The 21,970-nt window shown below is 41.6% G+C and overlaps 1 protein-coding gene across 1 annotated transcript in view; it reads left to right on the top strand.

Moving 5' to 3' along the window:
* Positions 1-4,503: 4,503 nt before the first annotated feature.
* RAI14 (retinoic acid induced 14) overlaps positions 4,504-21,970 on the top strand; it is a 144,094-nt gene continuing 126,627 nt past the window's right edge. The window contains 1 exon segment of the mRNA XM_079145741.1: positions 4,504-4,752. The gene's annotated coding sequence lies outside the window, so the exon portion shown is untranslated.

Here is a 21,970-nt window from a genome sequence, read left to right as displayed (position 1 = left end):
ATGTACAAGCAATCAACAAACATATGAAAAAATGTTCAACATCTTTAGTAATAAGAGAAATGCAAATTAAAACTACACTAAGATTCCATCTCACCCCAATTAGAATGGTGATTATCAAGAATACAAGCAACAATAGGTGTTGGAGAGAATGTGGGGGAAAAGGTACACTCATACATTGCTGGTGGGACTGCAAATTAGTGCAGCCACTCTGGAAAGCAGTGTGGAGATTCCTTAGAAAACTTGGAATGGACCTACCATTTGACCCAGCTATCCCACTCCTTGGCCTATACCCAAAGGACTTAAAATCAGCATACTACGGAGATACAGCCACATCAATGTTCATAGTGGCTCAGTTCACAATAGCCAGACTATGGAACCAACCTAGATGCCCTTCAATTGATGAATGGATAAAGAAACTGTGGTATATATACACAATGGAATATTACTCAGCTATAAAGAATAATAAAATTATGGCATTTGCAGGCAAATGGATGAAATTGGAGAATATCATGTTAAGTGAGATAAGCCAATCTCAAAAATCCAAAAGAGGAATGATCTCACTGATAAGCGGATGATGACACTTAATGGGGGGTGGGAGGGGGACAAAAATGGAGGAAGGAGGGACTGTATAGAGGGAAAAGAGAGGTGGGAGGGGTGGGGGGGAAGGAAAAAAATAACAGAATAAATCAAACATCATTACTCTATGTAAATATATGAATATGCAAATGGTATGCTGTTACTCCATGTACAAACTGAAACAACATGTATCCCATTTGTTTACAATAAAAATAAATTTAAAAAAATATCAAAACTATTAGCATTTCTATACATAATATAAAAAGTACTACTTTTTAAAAAATTCTTACTAACTCTTTGAAGTCTGGTGTAGTTTGCATTTACAGTGTATCTCTATTCAGACTGATAGCATTTCAAGTGCCCAGAAACCAGGTGTAGCTTGTGACTACCACAGAGGACAGCATGGCTTTGAGGATTTATATGTGATGACAGGCCAGAGGGTCTCGAGGTCTAATCTATAATGCCAAGGTGGAGGTGCCTCACTTCTCTGTTACACTCTGCATCAAAACACTGAGATGGGGCTTTGGAATGTATTTTTAAATGTCTGAGCCTCATCTGAGCAGGTACACAACTTCAGGGTAATAGAAAGGAGAGTAACCTACCCTTGGAGAAATCTCTGCTGGCTTTCTGGCAAGTGGAAAATCTATGGGTTAATTAGTGTTTACAGGCTGCTTTATTGCTGTGGCACTGCTAAACTATGAAAGCAATACTGAAGTTATTTGATTAATTTCTCCTGTATTAGTTTCTACTTATTGGAACATCCCCTGGAAAATTTTTTTAAAAAGAACTTTTTCTATGAATATTCAGGTGTGTGTGTGTGTGTGTGTGTGTAGGTTATCTCCCCTCCAACCTTTTAATTCTGTTCCACTCCGGACTGCATCCAATAGTTCCCCATTATCTAAATCGTGCTGCTTTTAACACAACACAGGGGTGTAGTCAAATCCTGACTATTAGCTTTCTGTTACTATAACCAAATACCTGAGATAACACATAAAGAGAAAAGGTTCATTTTAGCTTACAGTTTTGGAAGTTCCAGTCCGTGACTGATTAGCCCTGTTGCTTCTGGGCCTGTGGTGAAGCAGCACATCACGGCAAGAGCAAGTGGCAGAGAAAAACTGTTCACCAGATGGCCTGGAAGCAAAGAGAAAGAGCAAGAGTCCTGGGTCCCATGATTCCCTTCAAAGGCATGCTTCTTGGACCTAAAGGTATCTCACTAGGCCCTACCTCTTAAAAGATCTGTCACCTCTTAATAGCACCACCATGGGGAATAAGTCTCTTAATGCACAGGCCTCTGGGGACATTCCAGATCCAAAGTATCACACTGACCAAATACCAAATAAAGTGGAGGTGCCTTGGCTCTGCGTGATGGATATCCATTTCCTCCTTCAGGGGCAGTTTTTTGTTACCCTACTAATTGGGGAGAACCAATATTGATGAGAGATCGGGCAAGGAAGAATTTTAAAAAATGAAAAGTTGAACCCTACTAAAAAAAGGATTTCATTTACGCAGTCCTGCTAAGGTCTGGACAACAACAGCCTTTGGAGTTTACATTTACGTTGGTATAACAAGTTTATACCACTAGAGTGATTTTTTGGGGGAAAAAAAATAACAGGACAATTTTACTTGTGAAGGCTCTACAAAAGAATGGGCTTAGAATGTTAGAACTGAAAACGTTCTCAGAGGCCATGTAGTTTGATGTTCTCTTTTACTGATCAGGAAAGTGAAACCAGAAGAGGTTAAAACTCTTGAAGTTCAAATGGAAAGTAAGTCAAAGGAAGGGATAAAGACACCTGGTCTCCTTACTCTAAGTATTCATTGTAATACGCGTTGCACCACAGTGACTGGCTCTGAGTAAAGGAATGTATCATGCTCTTCCCCTGAAAGGTTTATACCTCAGATTATTCATGGTCATTTTATTCTTGCTACCTTCTCTCAAATCTTTTCACCTGAGCCTGGCCTCCATCCAAGGGCATATTCAATGTATCCTGAATCCAATTAGCATTTCTAAAAGGCCTGGGCAACAAAACAAAACAAAACAATGAGAAAACTCTGTTTAATCCCACACTTAACCAATAATTCCCCTGCAGGAAGCAGAATTTCAGCTGTTGTCTGAAGGGCAGACTGTAGAGTAGGTGGTTGGTTTAGAGTTTCAAAAAGGACAATCTAGAAGAGGCGCTTGGCCCAACCAACAAGCAAGAGTCCTTCCTCCACAAGAGCCCCTCACCCAGGTTAGACTTGCTGATGTTGGAGGATGGGGTTATCAACTAAAGGGCATAGCACAGGAGCCACCATGGAGAGACAGGGAGCTGACACAGACTCTCCAGAGGAGGCTGGGACAGATTAAATAGATAAGGGTCAGGGTTTCTATAAATCAAAGGCTGATCAGCCTGCCTTAGGCAATCATGTTTAGTGTTGTTTAAATTTTAACTCTTTCAACTTGTCACCTGTTCCTACAGGTTAACTTTCCAAAGCAGCTTCGTATACTCTCTACCAAGTCCTATCTGCCCATCTGCCTCTGCCTAAACAAAACTGATACTAAAAGCCCAGGAGAGAACTCATACATAGGAGTCTCGGTATTGTAGGGTACAGTATCTCATTAACTTGAATCGTGAGGAAGCATTATATTGTAGAAATTGCCAGCATTAAAAAAAGAGGGGGTTGCTAGTTCACATTCCTTTGAGTGTGCTTTTATTAGAGAAAGGGATAAAGGACAAGAGGAGCGTGCATCTTACTTTAAACTGGCTGTTCACCGCTTCCCTGAGGAATCGGTGATTCATGATATTAGAAAGTGAAGACCATGCAGCTAGTTATGGTGCTTTTGTTTCCTATTTGGCAAGTTCACCTATGAAAGCTAGACAGTTCCCTTGGAGGGATGGGACTAGGGGAAGGAGCAGATAAAGTCTGATCTGTACTAGTTAAGATATGGCCAAAGACGTTAAAAACTGAATTGTCAGGATGAATTTCGCTTTTGTTGGAATTGGCTGTTTTTCCTTTTAAGTTCAATTGACTTGCAGTAGATCCCAGAAAAAGGCATACCATTCATTCATTCATTCATTCATTCATTCATTCATTCATTCATTCATTCATTCATTCTAGAAAGCATTCTCATTGTACAAAGGACGTAGCACTAACCAGAAGTGAGGAACTTTAGTGAACGAAACATTTAAGTCCTAGTTGGTTAGCATGACTAGAATGCAAGGAAAAACCGGGCCAAATTAGATGAGTAGGTGGGGAGCTTTGAAATCCTCGGAATTAGTGGAGGACTCCATTATGGTTCAAAGTCCAGGTCTTGGTGGGCTGGAGGAGAGAAGCTGTAGGGGGTCTGGGGCTTTGAGCCCTTAGTCTGTTCCCACTGGTAATCTGGCCGGTCAGTTCTGGCTGTAGATGTCTCCCTTTTAACTCCTGAGCAAAGAAATACTTAATGTTGGGAGTTCTGTCTTGCCACCTGATGAGTGTTAGGAAACACGACTTCAACCAATTGGTTCAGTCCTGAGAAAATGAACACATTCTAGTTTACTTTCTGTTCAATAATTCTGGGAAATATAATCGATCCGATTCTGGTAAGAAGGGGGCTTGGATCAGTTACTTTAAACATCCCCACGATTATGAACGACTTTAGAAGTCGATCAGAAATGAGTACTATTCGAGATCTCATCCGATCCAGGGGTCCGGGCACCGGTAGCTCTACGAACTTCGGGTTAAGACGATGAAACAGATTCGTGGAGAAGGGTCCCACGATCCGCGGAAACTAAAAGCAGGCCACGGACGCCCAGGGCGCGCGGGCGCGGGGTCCCGGGCGCAGCGGGGGACACGCGGGCAGGGCGCACCCCCCGTGGGTCCCGGCCGGAGCGTCGGGCCGGGTCACCTGACTCGCGGAATTTGGGGCCGCACTGGGTTGAAGGGGAGGGGAATGGCTAGCACCTCCCTTCCCGCTCCCCCTGGATCCAGGTCGGCGGGGGCCGGCGCCCGGCGGCCACGTGGTGGTGCTGCCGCTGCCCCCGCCCCGCCGGCCCAGCCCGGGAGCCGCGGCGCCCACTGACCCCCGCAGCGGGAAGGAGGAGGGACGGAGGCGCAGGAAGCCGAGCAGGAAGCGAGCCCGGCGGCCGCGTTTTCCTGGGGAAGCCGCGGGCGGGGTGGCGCAGCCAGCAGGGCCGGGGGAGCCGCCGCCTCGATGGGGTGAGTGCGCGTCGCCGAGAGTTGCGAGGCTCCGGGCGCGGGGTCCCCGATCGCGTCCCCGCCTTTGTGTCTGGGGCTCGGGCAAGGGAGGCGGCGAGGCGCTGCGGACGGCGCCCGGGCGGAGCGGCTTAGCCGGCGGCAGCCAGGGTCCCGCCAGCACTGCCCGGTGCGCAGCCGGCCGCCAACTGTCTGCGGAGGACAGATGGGACAAGAAGAGGAGGATGGCGGGGATCTGGGAAGAGAGAGAGGAGGACCGGCCAAGTTAGGAAAAGGGGGTCCTCCTCCTCTCGGCCCCCGCGACCTGCAGGCCGGCTGGAGTAGGGCAGGGGCTCGGGGCTCTGCGGAGGGAGCGCGGGTGGGAATGAATGACTAGACCCCAGAGGATGTTCTGGGTGCGCCCGGGAGGCAGCACCCCGTCCCACCTGCTTCGCCCTTCCCGGCGTCCCGCTCCCCCCAGGTCTCTGCTTCTGGGCTCGACCCGCCTCCCCGCTGAACTTGGAGGAGCTGGGGAAGGAGGTGTGGGCTGGAGACTCCAGCTGTTCCGCAGGTCCCGGGGACCGCTATTGTTCTTTTTCTGACTCCCGAGAGCCGCTCAGCCGGCCGAAGGGCGCAGATGAGACCACTTCGGGCCTGCCACGGCCCCCAGCCCACGGCCCCCTGGTCCTTTTACTCGCCGCGGTTCCGAGAAAGCGGGGAGGAGGGATGCTGGAGTTAAGGCAGGCTCGCGGTAGCTGGGACTTGGGAAAAAAGAAGGATGTGTAGCCGCCAGAAGGGCTCCCGCCATCTCCCGCGACCCCGGCCCGGGAGGGCGGGTATCTTTGACTCATCTTCCTTTAGCTGCCGGCTTGGACAGGTTTGCGTCTACGGTTTAGATTTTGCAGTTTGCAGCGTTCATCTCTTAACCCCCTTTGGGCTTTGTATCCCCCTTCTGAAGAGGCAACAGACGGAGGATTAAGATAGATGGAGCCCAGAGTGACGAGAAGGCCTGGGCAGGGGCTGTACATTCAGGCTTCCCTTTCTTTTCCAAGAAGTTCAGCTCGGCGCAACTTTATTTGCAGTGCTGATTGGGGCACATCTGCGGACTCCAGGCCGCGCACCTCCGACCTGCGGCTTCCCTTCGCAGTACCCTCACAGGTGATTTGGCTGGGATTCCCTTCTGGGAGAGGAGAGTACCGAACTGCCTGGGATGGGGAAAAATAGCTTGTTCTCTGGGGACTGTGACCTCAAGGCCTAAAAGACAGGGCAAAGAGAGGAGCTGATTTTGTCCTTCAGTAGGACTTAGCAGAAGCCCTTCAGCGCAGTCTCACCTCCCTCTTTTGAACTAGTTAGAGAAGAGACTGAATCACAGGGAGGCTGGATTTTGATAGCTCTATCCACTGAGTGCTTAGCCCGGTTCACTCGTGTGGCTGGGAGTTTTATTACTGATGAATATAATTCGATAGTCTTTTAAAAATGGTAGCTAACAGGTAAGATGTTTTCTTCCTTGGATTTGTAAGGCAATTGATTTTATCAGACGACATGTATCCAGTTGTTATCATTTTAACATTTGTTATCATTTGCTTAACGTGAACTAGGAGAGCATGGGCTGTCACTAGACTTTCATTTCTATTCACTGAAATGCTTCGTGATGATTTATTGTTGCATTTTCCATTTACACTACTTAAACTTGTATTATGGCTCTCCTTACCCCAAACTGGGTGTCAAATCCAGGGCTTTGCACATTCTAGCCCTCTGCCACTGAGCTACAACACCGATCCCTTGTATGACTTTTTTGAGAGTACTGATGGTTGTTAAAACCCAGTTGAAAAATCTTGTGCTGTTATCTGTGAAACTGACGCAGATGCAGAGCCTCTGGAAAGTCAATGGGAGAATGATATACGATATTATATATATATGATATGTGCCCACCCACTAGGAGTGTACTCTGACAATGAAATTCTGTCTCCGGACTGCTATTTCTCAATGCATCTTAGAGGCAGGTACATCTACCATTCCTCTTTGCTATTTTGTTGTTGCTAGGAATCAAACCCACAGCCTGAGGCATGCTTAGCACATTCTGTACACCACTGAGATGCACCCCAAGCTTCCTGCTCACAGGCCCCCATGGTTTTTTGTTTTGTTTTGCTTTTTTTTTTTTTTTTTTTTTTTTTTTTTTTAATGCAGGGGATAGAACCCAGGAGTGCTTAACCACTGAACCACATCCCTAGCCCCCCCCCCCCCTTTTTTTAAAATATTTTATTTTGAGACAGGGTCTTGCTAAGTTGGTTAGGGCCTCACTGAGTTGCTGAGGCTGGCTTTGAACTCCCAATCCTCCTACCTCAGTCTCAGGAGCTGCTGGGATTAGAGGCATGTGCCACCATGCCCGGCAACCCCCATGCTTTAAAAGTGAAGAAACCGAGATTTGGAGGTTAAGGGCAACTGGCCCTTGGAGTCAATAGAATGTGGTGGAGAACTTTTGTCTTTTCCTTTCTTCTGAAATAAAAAGAAATTTGAAATATTTCAAACATACATCAAAGGAAAATACAGCAAGACATTCATTTTTTACTGCCTAGGTTTAAGAGTTGCTTAACTCTCCCTCCCTCAATAAAATAAACTGCAACTTAGTTTTTTTTTTTTTTTTTTTTTTTTAATTTTCTTTTTTTTTTAACCCATCCCTTCTCTTCTTCCAGCCCCAGGGAACCACTGATGTGGAGTTACTACATACAGTTCCCAAGCATGCATGGTACTTCTATGTATTATATATCCCCCAGAATATATGTTTGTGTTTAGCATTTTACATAAATGGTGTAATTCTGTATACATACAGCTTGCATTTTTAAACTCATCATTATGTTGAGGTACATGTAGATCTTTATTCAATGTGTTAGGTGCTACAGAGAATTCTAGTGTACAAATAAATGATAGTCTACTCATTCCCTTGGCAAGAGAAAATTAAGAGTTTCCAATTTTTCACTGTTACAGGCACCTTTTCTGCTGAGGGGCAGTCTGTTACAATAACAAACAGTAGTGTAGTACATATCCTAAGACAGGTCCCTTTGTGAACAACTTTCTCTGTTAAATGCCTACACAGTTAGTTGCTGAGTAATAAGGTCTAGGCCCTGCATTTATTATTTCCTTCCCTGACAAATATTTGGGCGATACAGGGTCTCTTTCAATTGATCAATTTAAAACTCTAAGCACTTAGATTATATTCATTGGCTCTATTATTTTATTTTAAAAAAATTGAAATAAGAAAAGTGCCTCTTTATTAAAAAGTTGAGGCATGAGACAGAAACCTTTGTGCTGAGTTTGGGATCCTTTGTACTAACGCCTTTCTCAGCCAGTTGTTGGTTGTGTCTTCTTGGATTAGTCATTCAGTCTTCTCTTCCTCATTTCCTCCTTGGTGAGACTAAGAGGTTGCGGAAGCATTTCCAAAGGCACATTCCTGCTTTAAGAGTTTATGAAAATGTGGTTATGTTAGGGATATATTTTGCCCCCATGGTAATCCCTTAAACTGAAGGAGCTTAAGGCACACATTGTCTTCCTTATTTTTCCTTCAAACTGCCAGGCACATTCCATCCTCTGAGCCTTTGCATTTGCTGTTCCCTCTGCTTAGAGAGCTCTTCCTCTAGTACCCATGTGACCGCACCCTCCTCTGCTTAGGTGTTCAATCAGACATCCCCTTTCAGTATGTTCTGATACCCCTTCCCTGCTGGATATTCCTCTATGATACTTATCTACTTTGCCAAATAATTTTTGTTAGTATTGCTGGTCTTTCCATATTAGAATATAAGTCCACGATGGCAGGGGTTTTACCTCTCTTATCCACTGGTATATCCCCAGTGGCCAGAACAGTGTCAACACATAGTAGGTACTCAACTATTTGAAGAACAAAGAAATGTAATGCTTTTCTGAAATGTTGTGATTTTCTACTTGGAATTTCTCTTTTAGTACATATTGAAACTGTGTAATGGTATTAGTTGTTCTGCAGCTGTAATTGAGATCCCCAAATGTCATATTTATAGGTTCTAACAGGATAAAAACCATGTCTTTAAGAAACTACTTTGTTTAAATTAACCTAGTTTTCCAGTGTTATACATGTGGAGGGTATATAACCAAGGGATGCTGAGCACCCCCACAAAACATCTGTACAAACAGGCCAGCAGCCATCTCCAGCAGCAGCATCACACTGAATTTCTAAGAATGAATATTTCTGTGAATCATCATAGAGTATACTTATCATTGCCCTGACTGTCTGTCTTCATTTCTAATGGTATCTGGGGAGTAAAGATGGGGTAGTGACCTTAATTGGAAGATCTAGGAGTGACCCATGTGCTGTAAGTACCTAGAAATATTCTTAGTAACTGCCACTGTGTAAATTCCTTAATTCCTGACACAGAATGTAACACACATGTAACATTCACTGTTACAGTGTTGTTAATTATTTTATAAAAGCCAAATGAATTTTCTTTTCTTTGTATGATGAGTATAGGGGTTGACAAAACAAAGCTAAATATATTAGAGCCTCTTGGCTATGTTTTAAGTGGGCAATAGGGAAATGAGACTAGATTTTCTTGCAGTTTGCTATATAGATATACCTACCGATGGTATTCTTACAATTCACTAGAGTATTGAAGCCCAACTATTTTATCCTTGGAAATAAAATTGTGAAAGAAATCAGAATATTGTTGATCAAGATAGGGTTAATTAACCTTCTACTCTTTGGTTTACAGTTACCATGCATGGAAAAGTATAGGTAGTTTAATACAAGTAAAAGAAAGGTTCAACAAACTCTCCTTTTCCCAAGTCTAGCCATCTACAATGAACAAAAGCCTGATCTAGTCTTGGACATCAGTCTCACTCATGGATACCAGTAAATTCAGTCAACATTTAAAAAAGTAATTTTCTGGACTTAACCATGTATTTAAAAACAGAGCATTCTTCTATTTAATTGAAGGAAAGTAAGCGTGTCTCATTCTTTAACTTTATAATCTATGTGTCCAGTATAGTACTGTCACATAGGTGATTAACTTATTGAAGTGCATATACAAAAATATTCCAGAGGTTCCTAAGCCCCAGATGGTGGCCATCAGACATCTCGCCATCTAGTCCAGAGGATATAAACAACAATCAGAAGGTAGAGGAGTACAGAGAGTTAGCAGCAAAATGCAAGTTGAAGTTCATAGGATGTAAAAGAAAACACTTTTCCTCCCTGCCCACTTTTTGGGGAAGTTTGTGCATTGTTTTGTCTGCTTCTTTAGCTATTTATTTTGTTGTTGTTGTTGTTTTTAAAATCTCACCTCATCTACTCCTCTAATCTTATCTGTGATCTTGACTAGTTCTTTCTAGACATTCATTGGAAATGACATTCACTGGAAATTATAATGGGCACTTCCTTGATTCCCAAATAAGCAGAACTGAAATGTAAGAAAAGTTGGTTATAGTCCAAGAAACTCACTGTACAGTAGAAGAAATGTATGGACTCCTTTTCTTTCCATGTATTTTTCTTAATTTATACTTGGTGAACACTAATGTTTATTATCAAGTATCCCAGAATAAGCTACTCATTATCTACTAAATAATTTTCCCTCACAAGTATATATTGTATTAAAATAATATATTTGTTTATGGCCTTTTTAAACCTTAACCTAATTTTCTTATCCCTACTGGGTATTGCTATTGATAAAATAAAATTAGTCTTTCTTTTTTTCTTTATGATTTCTAGAATGTTCTAGAATATCTAGAATGCTTTTTCTTTCTTTTTAAAGAACTAAATAACTCTAAAATTAAAAGCAGCAGCAGCCTGATTCTACCTCTTTTTACTTTGACTGTCTCTGCCCAATTGCATTGCTGGCTAAAGTGGTAGACCCTCAGTCAGAAAGCTGCGACAGAGGCAGAGCTCACCAGTGGGGATAAAAGGCCAAAGAACTCTTGCTTTTTCATGAGGGAGAGCACCGAGTAAAGTGTTTCTCTCCAAGGGGAATACGTTTTGCAAATCAAGGAAGATCATGTAGCAATGAATCTGAAACGTGTAAATCATAAGTAGACAATTTTGTAAATCAGATGCAGGTTCTGGGCCATTTTTTCCATGGGAGATACTTGTCTACAATGATGCTATATGTTCATAATTTTTATCAGTTTCAAAAGGTTCATGGAACTCTCTACTCTAAGGCCATTTCTGTCCCTCTTTGGAATATTTAGGTAAAGAACCTGATGTTATATTTCTCCTACTTCCTTTAGCAGCCACCTCTGAAGGGTAAAGATTGCAATTAAGAAGGATCTGTTTTCTACCACATGCTACTATCTCCCAGGATAGTTGGATGACCTGTCATACATGAGTGAAAAGTAGTAATTAGTAATCTTATTCCCTCAATTGGAAAACAAGTCACTGGTTGCTATACCAACCGGTCTATAATGTTGAGCATTTTTAGTAGCTATTTCTATTGGATGCAGTAAAACTATTAGAAGTAATAAAAAATGGCTCTGTGTTATGGCTGTTTCACAGAGATATGAAGAATTCTAAGGATGGGCCTTAAGCTTCTTGCCCAAGGCTTATCATATCTCTTGGGTTAGAGATGGGCCTGTCCCCAAGTAGCAGCAACTTCCTGGCTTTATTATTGCAGGAAGGAATGGAAATAGCCTAGGCTATACCTGACAACTCTCCTTGGCTCACAGGTTAGGCCTTTGACTGTTTAGCCCAGTGAGAAAATATCCCCAGCTCATTCCCTATTTCTTCCTTCTCATCTTGGCCTTCCAACCTGATGGGGGTCAGTGGAGCCCAGACAAAGATAAGCCACATTCCCTAGTTGGAGAGCTGACCCTCAGTGGGATACTTGCTCTTGCCAAGCAAAACATCCTTCTGTGACGTCAAAGATGCTGGAAGAAGGCACTGCTGATGTCAGAAACACCCAGAACTGCTGTTGGTGTCCATTTGATATCCTTATTACATTGAAGTGAAAAAATGGCGTCCAAAAAGATGCTGCCTGGCATGCAGCAGAGGATGCCCAATGGAAGCTCATTCAACAAGTTGGTTTAATTGACTTAAACATCTTCTCTGTGGCAGACACTTTGCTACTGGGCTGTCAGTGAATAGTGTCTGGGCTAGTCTTATTCATTGTCAGACTTCCCATGAGTAATACATGATGGTGGGCTAAACAAATGTTTGGAGATCCATGAATGAGTGGCAAACCTGCCCTATAGGGCTTAGATTTTTAAACAGGATGAAATGTCTGTTCACTGTCTGCTAACAGTACAAGGTAGACTGTATTGGTGGTTGGAATGGGGTCGTGGGGAATTCATTTTACAGAGGAGGCCTAGAGAAGTGAAAATGACCCCTTGGAAAGAGACCAAAAGAGGCAGGGCTAGATAGGACCTGGGTTCTGGCTGCACTGAACTCTTAAACACTATTTCTATGTGTCTCTCAGACCCACATAGTCACCTTGCGAGTCCTAAACATAGCTAACTAATTGTTACAAATGAAGAGACTTGTTTAGACTTGGGACAGTTCACTTTGAAGAATAGGGTGGAAATTGGGAACCTCAGATGAAGCAAATGGTTTAGCAAATGGTGAGGAAAGATGTGGAATCCCCACCCTTAACGTCCTGCTGAGTGAGAACCTCATAAACAAATCTATTTGTCAAGCTTTGTCAGTGAGTTAACAGATTCTGCATGGAGTCACTTAATTTGACAAGAATGTTCAAGTAATTTGAACATCTCCCATGAAAGTCGACATGTTGGTGATGGAGCATTTTTCAGAAATGAGCAGTACTGACTTGCAGAGCTGAGAGAGGTGACCTCCTCCCAGCCAACCTGTGAGCCAAAAGGCTTATGGGCTGCATTTTCTTTTCTTCCTCATGAAAGGGAGCCATGGCAAAAATATAAGATAGGCTCCAGCCACAAACACGTACCAGAGTCCTTCATGAACTATGTGAGGATGACCCCTTCTCTCTCCAAGCAGCTGTTACTCCAGGCTGAGTCCACATGCATCATGGGTAGAAGTTGTTTCAGATGCCCTCAGGACCTTCTTGGGTCTTTGTTTAAAGTGAAAAATCTTTAGATTTTCTTTGGGACCAATAACACTTTTCTTGAGGGAAAAAAAAAAAATCACATTTCTTTTCTGTAAATTCTTTTGAATTTACAGGCATAGAAAGAATAACCAATATCCATATGCCTACCATCCAGGATTTCTGGGAGTGAGTCTCTCTCTCTCTCTCTCTCTCTCTCTCTCTCTCTCTCTCTCTCTCTCTCTCTCTCTCTCTCTATTTCCCTCCCTCCCTTCCTTACTTCCTTTCATTTTTAAGAGAACTTTCACTCTGGACACTACCCATATGTGTATGTCCAGTCCACACTCTTGATGAATTGCTAGGTAATTAGATTCTTTCTGTGCTGTACAACTTTATTACAATGTTGGGTGTGCCATTATTTACTTTTTCTATTGCTCTTCTCCTAGTCTGTAAAAGCCAAAAGAGGCAGGCAGACTTCAGTGCTTCCCTCCAGCGATGCCCATCCCAGGCCCATCTTTTGACTGATGGGCTGGTGGCCATGTTGCTATTTGTGCCTATTTGGCAAGAAGCTTGCTTTCCTTCTCTCCTTTAAAAGCATCCCTGATTGCTTTTAAGTGCATACCCCCTAGAACAAGGGGTGTTTGATTCCCATGGCTGTGAAAGTAGGTGTTTATATGCACCCTGGCAAAAGAATCAGAAAGAGAAGCTCACCCTACCCTGTTACTATCTGCTTCAGGCCTAGGTGGCCGCCTGCCGGCTGTGGGTGCTTTTGTGTGTGGCTTCCAGAACAAGTATCACCTTTACTCCCCAGGCCCATTCCTGTCTCCTTGGGTGGCTTTTAAAGGACTTAACTTTAATATTGGTGCTTTTTGGGCTGGAATTGTGGTTTACTGGTAGAGTGGTTACCTGGCATGTGTGATGCCCTGTGTTCAATACTCAGCACAGCATATAAATAAATAAATAAATAAATAAATAAATAAATATTCATTGACAACTAAAAATTTTTTAAAAAAATACTGGTGCCTTTCATTGTCCTGAAGAATTGCAGTATTTCATTTTTTTTAATATCTCAGGGAGAAAGATGTTTGAGATTGAATAATTTCTTAAGGAACAGAAATGTCCTAATGATAGGGAAGTATGTAAGTATCAGACATTCTGCTTTTCCCACATTGTTGCTACAACATGAAAACCTGCATCCCAACCTGTGCTTTGTGAGCTCAGTTGAGGGTAAAAATAGTCACTTCACTTATCTGTAGTTCTCTTTGTATTTTCTCTGATACTGCCTTGGTGTCTTTAGTAAAACAATATGGAAAAGACTTTGGTTAAGTTCAGTGAAATCATTCATTAAGCATATGCTGCACATATGAGAAGGATGAAGATGTAAAGAAGCTACCCTCTCCCTAAGTGAGGCAAGGGCGGTAGTGAGGGCCAACAGCCAGCAGGAGGAAAACCTTTTGCAGATTGGTCCATTCAGACTCTAGGTGCTAAAAGCAATTCTGAGAACTCTTTCAACTTTAAAGGCAACTGATTTTTTTGTTTGTTAATACTAAAAAGTTGAGACCCTTATTATTAGTTGTCTAATACACAGCCCACTGTTGTTTGGGGCTCAAAAATTGAACCTCAGTTTAGATCTAGCTACCTTCCATTTGCAAGCAATAAATTTTCTGTGCTGCAATTTGTTAATATGGAGCTTGGAATAATAATAATAGCAATATTTCCAAAGTGGTTGTATTAAAGGAGATATTACTTATTTGTAATAAAATTTTTAAAAAATTACACAAGATAAAATAAAAAAATTTCAAAGGTAAGTAAATGATACCTATTTGTGGCTATTACTGTCATTGAAAATGCTATCCATTTCTCTTCCAACCTGCTTTTAAAGAATTGTAGCTATATTGGCCAAAATGATTATTCCTGCCCTTAAAATCTGTATCAATAAAAGGAGGTTGCCTCACATGTTATTATTAACACATTGTAGTTAGCAACTATGTTTCTGTTTTATTCTTCCTATTAGTCCTTCTGTTATTATGTTATTTTGTAATATGGACATTGTAAAGATGTAGTTCCTTTGCTAATGACCAGTCTTGTCCCAAATTGCATTAACAGGTTCCTCAGAGAACTTGTCTTTCTTCAACCATAATTTAAACACAACATTAAAATCTCAGTTAAAGATGGTAGTATTTAGTGTGATCTTAAATTACCTTTTGCATCTTTTGGAAAACTGTCAGACAGTTCAGAGAAAAATATAGACCTGTTTTCTGAGTAGTATATGATGAGGTTATAATTGGATTCACATAGACTGGGTGTCCATCCTGAGTGGAATAAAATTTTTGGTTAATTGTTTTTTCTTCTACGTGTGACAGAGTGAACTTGTTAAACTACAACTTTCAATTATTGTTCTATCACTAACTTATAGTATTTACTAAACCTGACCTTATGATGGTAAATGAATTGAAGCCAGTAGCATGAACATTTTCTGCTTAATTTTTATCCTGCCTTGTTAATACTTGTTACTACTATTGTCTTTGAAGGGAAAATCTGAATAATCACTAATAGAGATGCGAGTCACAAATAGAGGCTAGGTAGATAATTTTAGTAGCCACAGTAAGAAAGTTTAAAAAAGATGAACTGTATTATTTCATTTTATTTAACATAACCAAAATATTATCATTTCCAACATACAGTCAATACCAAACTTATTAGAGACATAGCTGGCATAGAAAGTCTTTGAAATCCATTGTGTATTTGTATTTTCTATTTGTACTGGTCACACTTCAATGCTCAGTAGCCAGCTGGGGGTGTATCTAAGTGGTAGAATGCTTGACTGGCATGTGTGAGGCCATGGGTTCCATCCCCAGCCCTGGAAAAAAATGATTCCAAATGCTCAGTGGCCACATGTGGCTAATGGTTTATTGTATTGGGCAGCACTGGTATAAATAATATGACTTCATTTAGGTCCTGTAATTCCGGAACTACTTGGTATCTAGAATGCCCTCCACAAATGGATGTTCAATTAAGTTTCCCTGTGTCTTTCTTTAGTGAACTGGTATTTTGCTCTTAGCTTCAAGCCTTTTCTGTACAGAAATGCAGTAACTTCATCAAACATTGATGGTACATGTTATAATGGGCATTTGAGTTTTTGGTGTACAAATCTGTTTTTGTTTTTTTTTTTTTTTTTTTTTTTTTTTGCAGTGCTGGGGATTGAACTCAGGGCCTTGTGCTTGCAAGGCAAGCACTCTACCGACTGAGCTATCTCCCCAGCCCCTTAGTGTACAAATCTGAATCTCTGCCTTTGTTTCAGTATATTCAGCCATGTGAACTTTTTTCACAATAAGACTAATTTTGTAGGCAAAAGATTGTATGCAATTCACATTTCTACATCAGCTGTATATGTGCTTGGCTCATAGTTGATATTCAATGCATGTGACATGAGTAAGGCATTACAGGTTTCTTGTCTTTTCTCTTAAATTGCAAGTTCTTGAATATCCATGAGGTCTTTACTATGTAAACCCGTTTAGCATCAAGTACAAGGCATGGAGGCTTGCAGATGTGTGGGGAATTGGAGCATATTAGATCTTTGTTACACTGATGGAAACATTGGCCAACCTTCATATTAATGCTGTTTTCTTTTTATGCCTAAATACAGAACATGGTTGGAAATGGAAAGAGAGAAGCTGTTTGATATTAAATGCAGTTAAGAGAGGTGTATCTTCACCAGGCAGGTGTTCTAGGCCCCCATGTCACAGGCATGGAATAAATACCTGGTAGTTCTAATGGAAAAGTATCTGAAAGGCTTTTCCATTTGCACTGCCAGGGATGTCGTGTGGCAAATCCAGGCTGGCATAGCCCCTGGGCAGTGATTCCTTGGTGTTTGAGACACTGTCTTAAGCTTCTCTTCTAGGTTTCTTGTTCAGAATAAATTAGAGTGAGTGATTATATTTGCATATCATATCTTTACTACTATTCAAGGATAACTGCTCAGAGGAGTATCATTAGACCTTGAGCACTACATCCCCACCCCAGACTCCCAGGGAAACCAACTCAGTGTTCTTCTCCCCTTGTTCCTTCCTATCCTAAAGGTTTCCTCTATTCAGCTTCAGAAACAGCTTCATTTTTCCCCTCCTTCAAACCCCTTCATCTCTGTAGAGCCAAATCCCTGGGAAGCAGAGGAACTTGGGTTCACCCCATCTCCAGACCCGAATCACTAATCCCAATTCCACCCAACCTGACTTTTTTTTTTTTTTTTGTGAAAGTTTTAAAATAATCTAATCTATTCATTTCCAGTTGATTACGATTATTTTCACTGTTGGCCTGGTCTCTCTAGAAGAACCAAAGGCAACTTACTCTCAGAATGGAAATAGCCCAGAAGACCCATGCTTGGGCTACTGGCAAGGTCTTCCATGAAGGCTGTGGCTTAGTCATAAGCGGGAGAATGAACAGTTTGAAGGTGGGATTTGGGTGCAAGGAAACAGAGCAGATCAGATCAGGTCAGGCAGCAGCTAGTAACCAAACGAGTGATAAATATGCCCTCCCTAACACAGGTTCAGAGGGGACATTGCCAGCCAGCTCATTGTGTTAATTTCATTTAGTCTCCAGGAGTATATATTTCACTTCTGTAGGTTCATAAAGTAAATTTAGCTACTGACTTCGAGGATGGGCTGAGGAGACCGCACACACACTGCAATCGAAGTTCTCTTTCTCTGTGGTGTCTGAGATGACAGACTAAGCATGACTGAGTGGGTGAGAAGGCACTAAAACATCCGTCAGTATGCTTAACATTGCAAGTGACAGAAATCAACTTGAATAGCAGGGCCTCCAGGATCCCTGGAAGCAGTCCCCTCCCCTGCCCTGCCCTTCCGTCTCTTAAGCCAGCTTTTCGCACAGGACGAGAACTGGGTCTTGGAAACTGTCAGGCTCACGTTTTTGTGTTTCTTCATTAAAGAGGAAAGTCTCTACTCCCCCAACCCCAATGCCAAAAATCCTAAGGAGTGTCTCTGAAAGTCCTAATGACACTTTCCCATTTCAAAGGGAGCAGCCACTGCCACAGTGACCTGGGTGGGTGGGGAGAGATGAGAAAGAAGACTGGGCCCTGCCAGACACACAACAAGAGCATGCAGGGACAGTGGTGTGCTAAAGGGAAGGAAGAGGACTTCCTGCAAGGGAGCACACATCCCCGCCCTGTTGGACTGGAGATGAGAAACATCCTGGTTTGAACCCCAGGGCTTAGATTGTGTCCAGATGTGATGGTTGGGACTGGAAATCATTTAGGGTTCTCCATCCACTCCCTTTCTCCTGTCCTGGAGGCATCCATATTCACAGAATCTATCAACATAGTTGTGTCCCTGCTTCTGCACAGTATTCAAGACACTGAATGATCGGGTAGAGAGATTCAGCACCCCACATGGAACCCTGTGATCATGATAAATGACATTTTCCACATTCTTGAATATGGAGAGTCCATGTTGTCCCTATTTTGAAACTGAGTCAGAGAGTCAATGAAATATGCAGCAAGCCAACTTTTGGCAATAAAATCTTTCTGGAATAAAATCAGGGGTTAAATATAACAATGAGTAGAACCTTTTTTTCTCACTCCAAAGATAGTTTTCATAACCAAACACTTTGCATATGGATTGCCTTTTTACTTTTTGTATTAAATGTATGTAATGCCTTGAACTGTGATCCTCCTGCCTTAGCCTCTCAAGTAGCTAGAATTACAGGAGTGTACCACATACTTCACCGGTTTGCATTTTATGTTTAAGAAACAGCTTCACTAAAGTGCTACTTACATCCTGCTGCAATTAAACCACCAATTTTAGTGTACCATTCCATGATTTTTAATAAATTGACAGAGTTGTGCAGCCATCCCCACAATCTGGTTTTAGAACATTTCCCTCTTCCTGGCGAGATCCCCTCATGTCATTTTCAGTCACTCCTGTTACCATCCATCCTCAGCCCTAGACAACCACTAATCCCCTTTGTCTCTATAAATTTGCCTTTTCTAGACACGTCGTAGAAATGGAATCATGCAATATGTGGTCTTTAGTCTGACCGTACTTAGCATAATGTTTTTTGAGCTTTATCCAAGCTCACCATGGATTGGTATTTCATTCCTTTTTATTGCTGGAAAGTATTCCATTATGTGGAAATGCCACAGTTTGTTTACCTAGGATATATTTCAGTTGTTTCACTGTTTCACAATTTGAATACTGCTTCTCTAAACATTCGTGTACAAGTCTTTGGTGGATGTGTGTTTTCATTTCTCCTGGCTAGATACGTAGGAATGCATATGGTAAATTTTTATTTAACTTTTTGAGATGCTGCCAAACCTTCCCCAATGGCTATACTTTCTTGCATTTTCACTGGTAATGCTTAAGGATTGAGCCTGTACTTGATAGGTTCTTTTGGTTTCAAGATGGATGAAATTTAAGGAAAGATCTTTGGAGGATAGCACCCAGGGGCTTACCCACACTTAGGTATAGACAACTTCATATACCTGGCTGTTTGGAGTTGATCACTAGCTATGGGCAAAGCAGTGTTTTTCTCTTGAGAGGTGAGCACAATGATGTATTTAGAAAGTGGTACTGAAATGAACATCAGAAGATAAATATTGACCAGGCAGGGGATTTTAGAGATCATCTTAATATAACCTCAATGTGGGATAATCACTTAGAGTTTCTTAGTCCTAAAACCATTTTTATATTCTAGAAGTTGTGGTTTTGATTAAGTCTGTAGTTTTTAAATTGGATGGATTTAGGGCAGGAGGTGACCTTAGGACTTCTCTTTCCTAGCCTCATTGGAGGACATGAGGAGCAGATTTGACAGACCAGATAGTAATGTTGCCAGAGCCCTGGCCAATTTTATATCAGTGCCTCTGGCTCTGGCTGATCCAGGGACCAAGATCAGTCCTAGTTGATGGCAGATTTTATTCTCAAAGAAGAATGATATATTTGGTTCTCAAGAAAAATGTCATCCCCTGGATAAAGGCAAGTCATGAATATAGGGAGATTAATGTTTTCAGAAGAATTTTACTGCTTATTTTGATGAAATAGCTGAATGACATTTATGGTTTAAAAAGAATATGTTCATTTGTTTTCTTTGAAAAATGTCAGATATTAAAGTATCTTAGAAAGTATCCATTGCCAAAATGAAACTGTCAATATCATTTTTTCATAACGCCTTTAAAATGTTTTAATTGAATTTTTAATTGACACACTAATTTTATATATTTCTGTGCTACGCTGTGATGTTTTGATATGTGTGTACAATATAAGTAAATGAAAGTAATTAGCATATTCATTACCTCGAACATTCCTTAACTTCTTTATTATTTGGGTAATCTTTTAACAAATATGTACCTTAGTTCATAAAAGAGGACATATGAAAACACCCAGCCCATAATTGATACTCAGTGAAGTTTACTTTTTTTAATTTACTTACTCATATGTGTTTGGTGTGGTGAATATATAAGATTGATAAGATGTTGTTTTTGTTTTGTGTCCCACCATCTGAGTGTGAAGTTAGTATAGTCCTTGCCTCTAAATGAAATCTATGACTTTTCTGATTATTATTAATTAAAAAGTTTCACAGTGAATTTTAATTCTTAGATTAGAATGTTAGGTTTTTCCTCCTCCTCCTTTTTACCCTTCTGGAAATCAAACCCAGTGTCTTACATATGCTACCCACTAAGCTACAACTCCAACTATCTATCATCTATCTATCTATCTATCTATCTATCTATCTATCTATCTATCTATCTATCTATCTATCTATCTGTCTTCCTCTCTTCCTTCCATCCCCTCACCCCTCTTTCTTTCTTTCTTTCTTTTTCTTTTTTCCCATGCTGGGGATTGAACCCAGGGCCTAGATCATGCTAAGTAGGTGCTCTACCACTAAGCTATACATCTTCAGTCCAGAATGTCCAATTTCAAATAATGCCTGGGCACCATGGCACATGACTGTAATTCCAGTGGTTTGAGAGGCTGAGGCAAGAGGATTACAAGGGTTCAGCTACCCTCAGCAATTTAGCAAGGCTCTAAGCAACTCAGTGAAACCCTGTCTCTAAGTAAAATATAAAAAGGGCTTGGGATATGGCTCAGTGGTTAAGCACCCCTCGGTTCAATCCCCAGTACCAAAAAAAAAAAAAAAAAAAAAAAAAAAAAAGAGAGAAAGAGAAAGAAAAGATAAAGTTTGATTTAAAGTTAAATGACTTCCCCTTTCCTTACTTTCTGCACTTCACCCTGCTATCCTGCCATTTGCTTGTCAAGCTTTGTGACCCTCTAGGAATTGTTTTCTGGTAGAATTGGGGGTAATGTAGAATGGGAAGCAAGAAGGATTACCAAGTTCTTAATTGGTACTATAGCTAGATAGTGTCTGACAGATGTTCGGAGCTGAATCTTGCTCTTGGGATCTTTCTGGGAATATTATGGACTGAATTAATTGTCTGCTCCAAATTCATGTGTTGAAATCCTAACCTCTAGTACCTCAGAATATGACTATAACTGGAAATGCCTTTATAGAAGTAGTAAGGTAAAACAAAGTTCTATGGGTCATCCCTTACACAGTGTGATTGTCTTCCTTATAAGAAGAGATGAAGACATAGACACAAGCAGAGGAAGACCAGGGGAAAATAAAGGGAGAAGATGGCCCCAGGGAAGAGGCCTTAGAATGGACCCAATCCACCTACACCTTGACCTTGGACTCCCAGCCTGCAGAACTCTGAGAAACACGTTTCTGTTATTCAAGCTACCAACTACTGTGCTTTTCTATGGCAGCCCCAGCAGACCAGAAGAAGGGACCTTTACAATTGGTCTTCTCTCCTTGCTGCTTCTGGGGCATCACTGGACACCTCTCCAATAGTTCCCCAGGGAAATGATGTGTTGCCTTTAGTTCGTTGCTTCTCCATCAGGCACTCAGCATTGCTCTGTCCTCCTCCTCCTCTTAGTTCACCAAGTTCCAGAGGATCTATGACAGCTTACTGCCCTTTGTTGTGAGTTGTCCACTTGTGACCCATAGGAAATATACTTTTATGGCTAGATAGTCTGCAGCATTCAGACTGAGCAAAGCATAGCAGCGGCATCTCCTTTATTTTCACCCTTGAAGCATAGGCCAGTTTCTCTCTTGCCTTTTAGATTTTCTGAGCATGGATCAGACACCCATTTACTCTCTCCAAGCAGTCCTGTAAACCTCTCTCATGGTGGGAATCATTGCATAATTCTCTCCAGGGAAAGATCCGCAGT

Source organism: Sciurus vulgaris (assembly GCF_902686455.1).
Source record: "Sciurus vulgaris genome assembly, chromosome: 6".
NCBI classification, from domain to species: Eukaryota; Metazoa; Chordata; class Mammalia; order Rodentia; family Sciuridae; genus Sciurus; species Sciurus vulgaris.
Note: the sequence above shows the minus strand (reverse complement) of the source record. Positions and strands in the feature narration are given on the sequence as shown.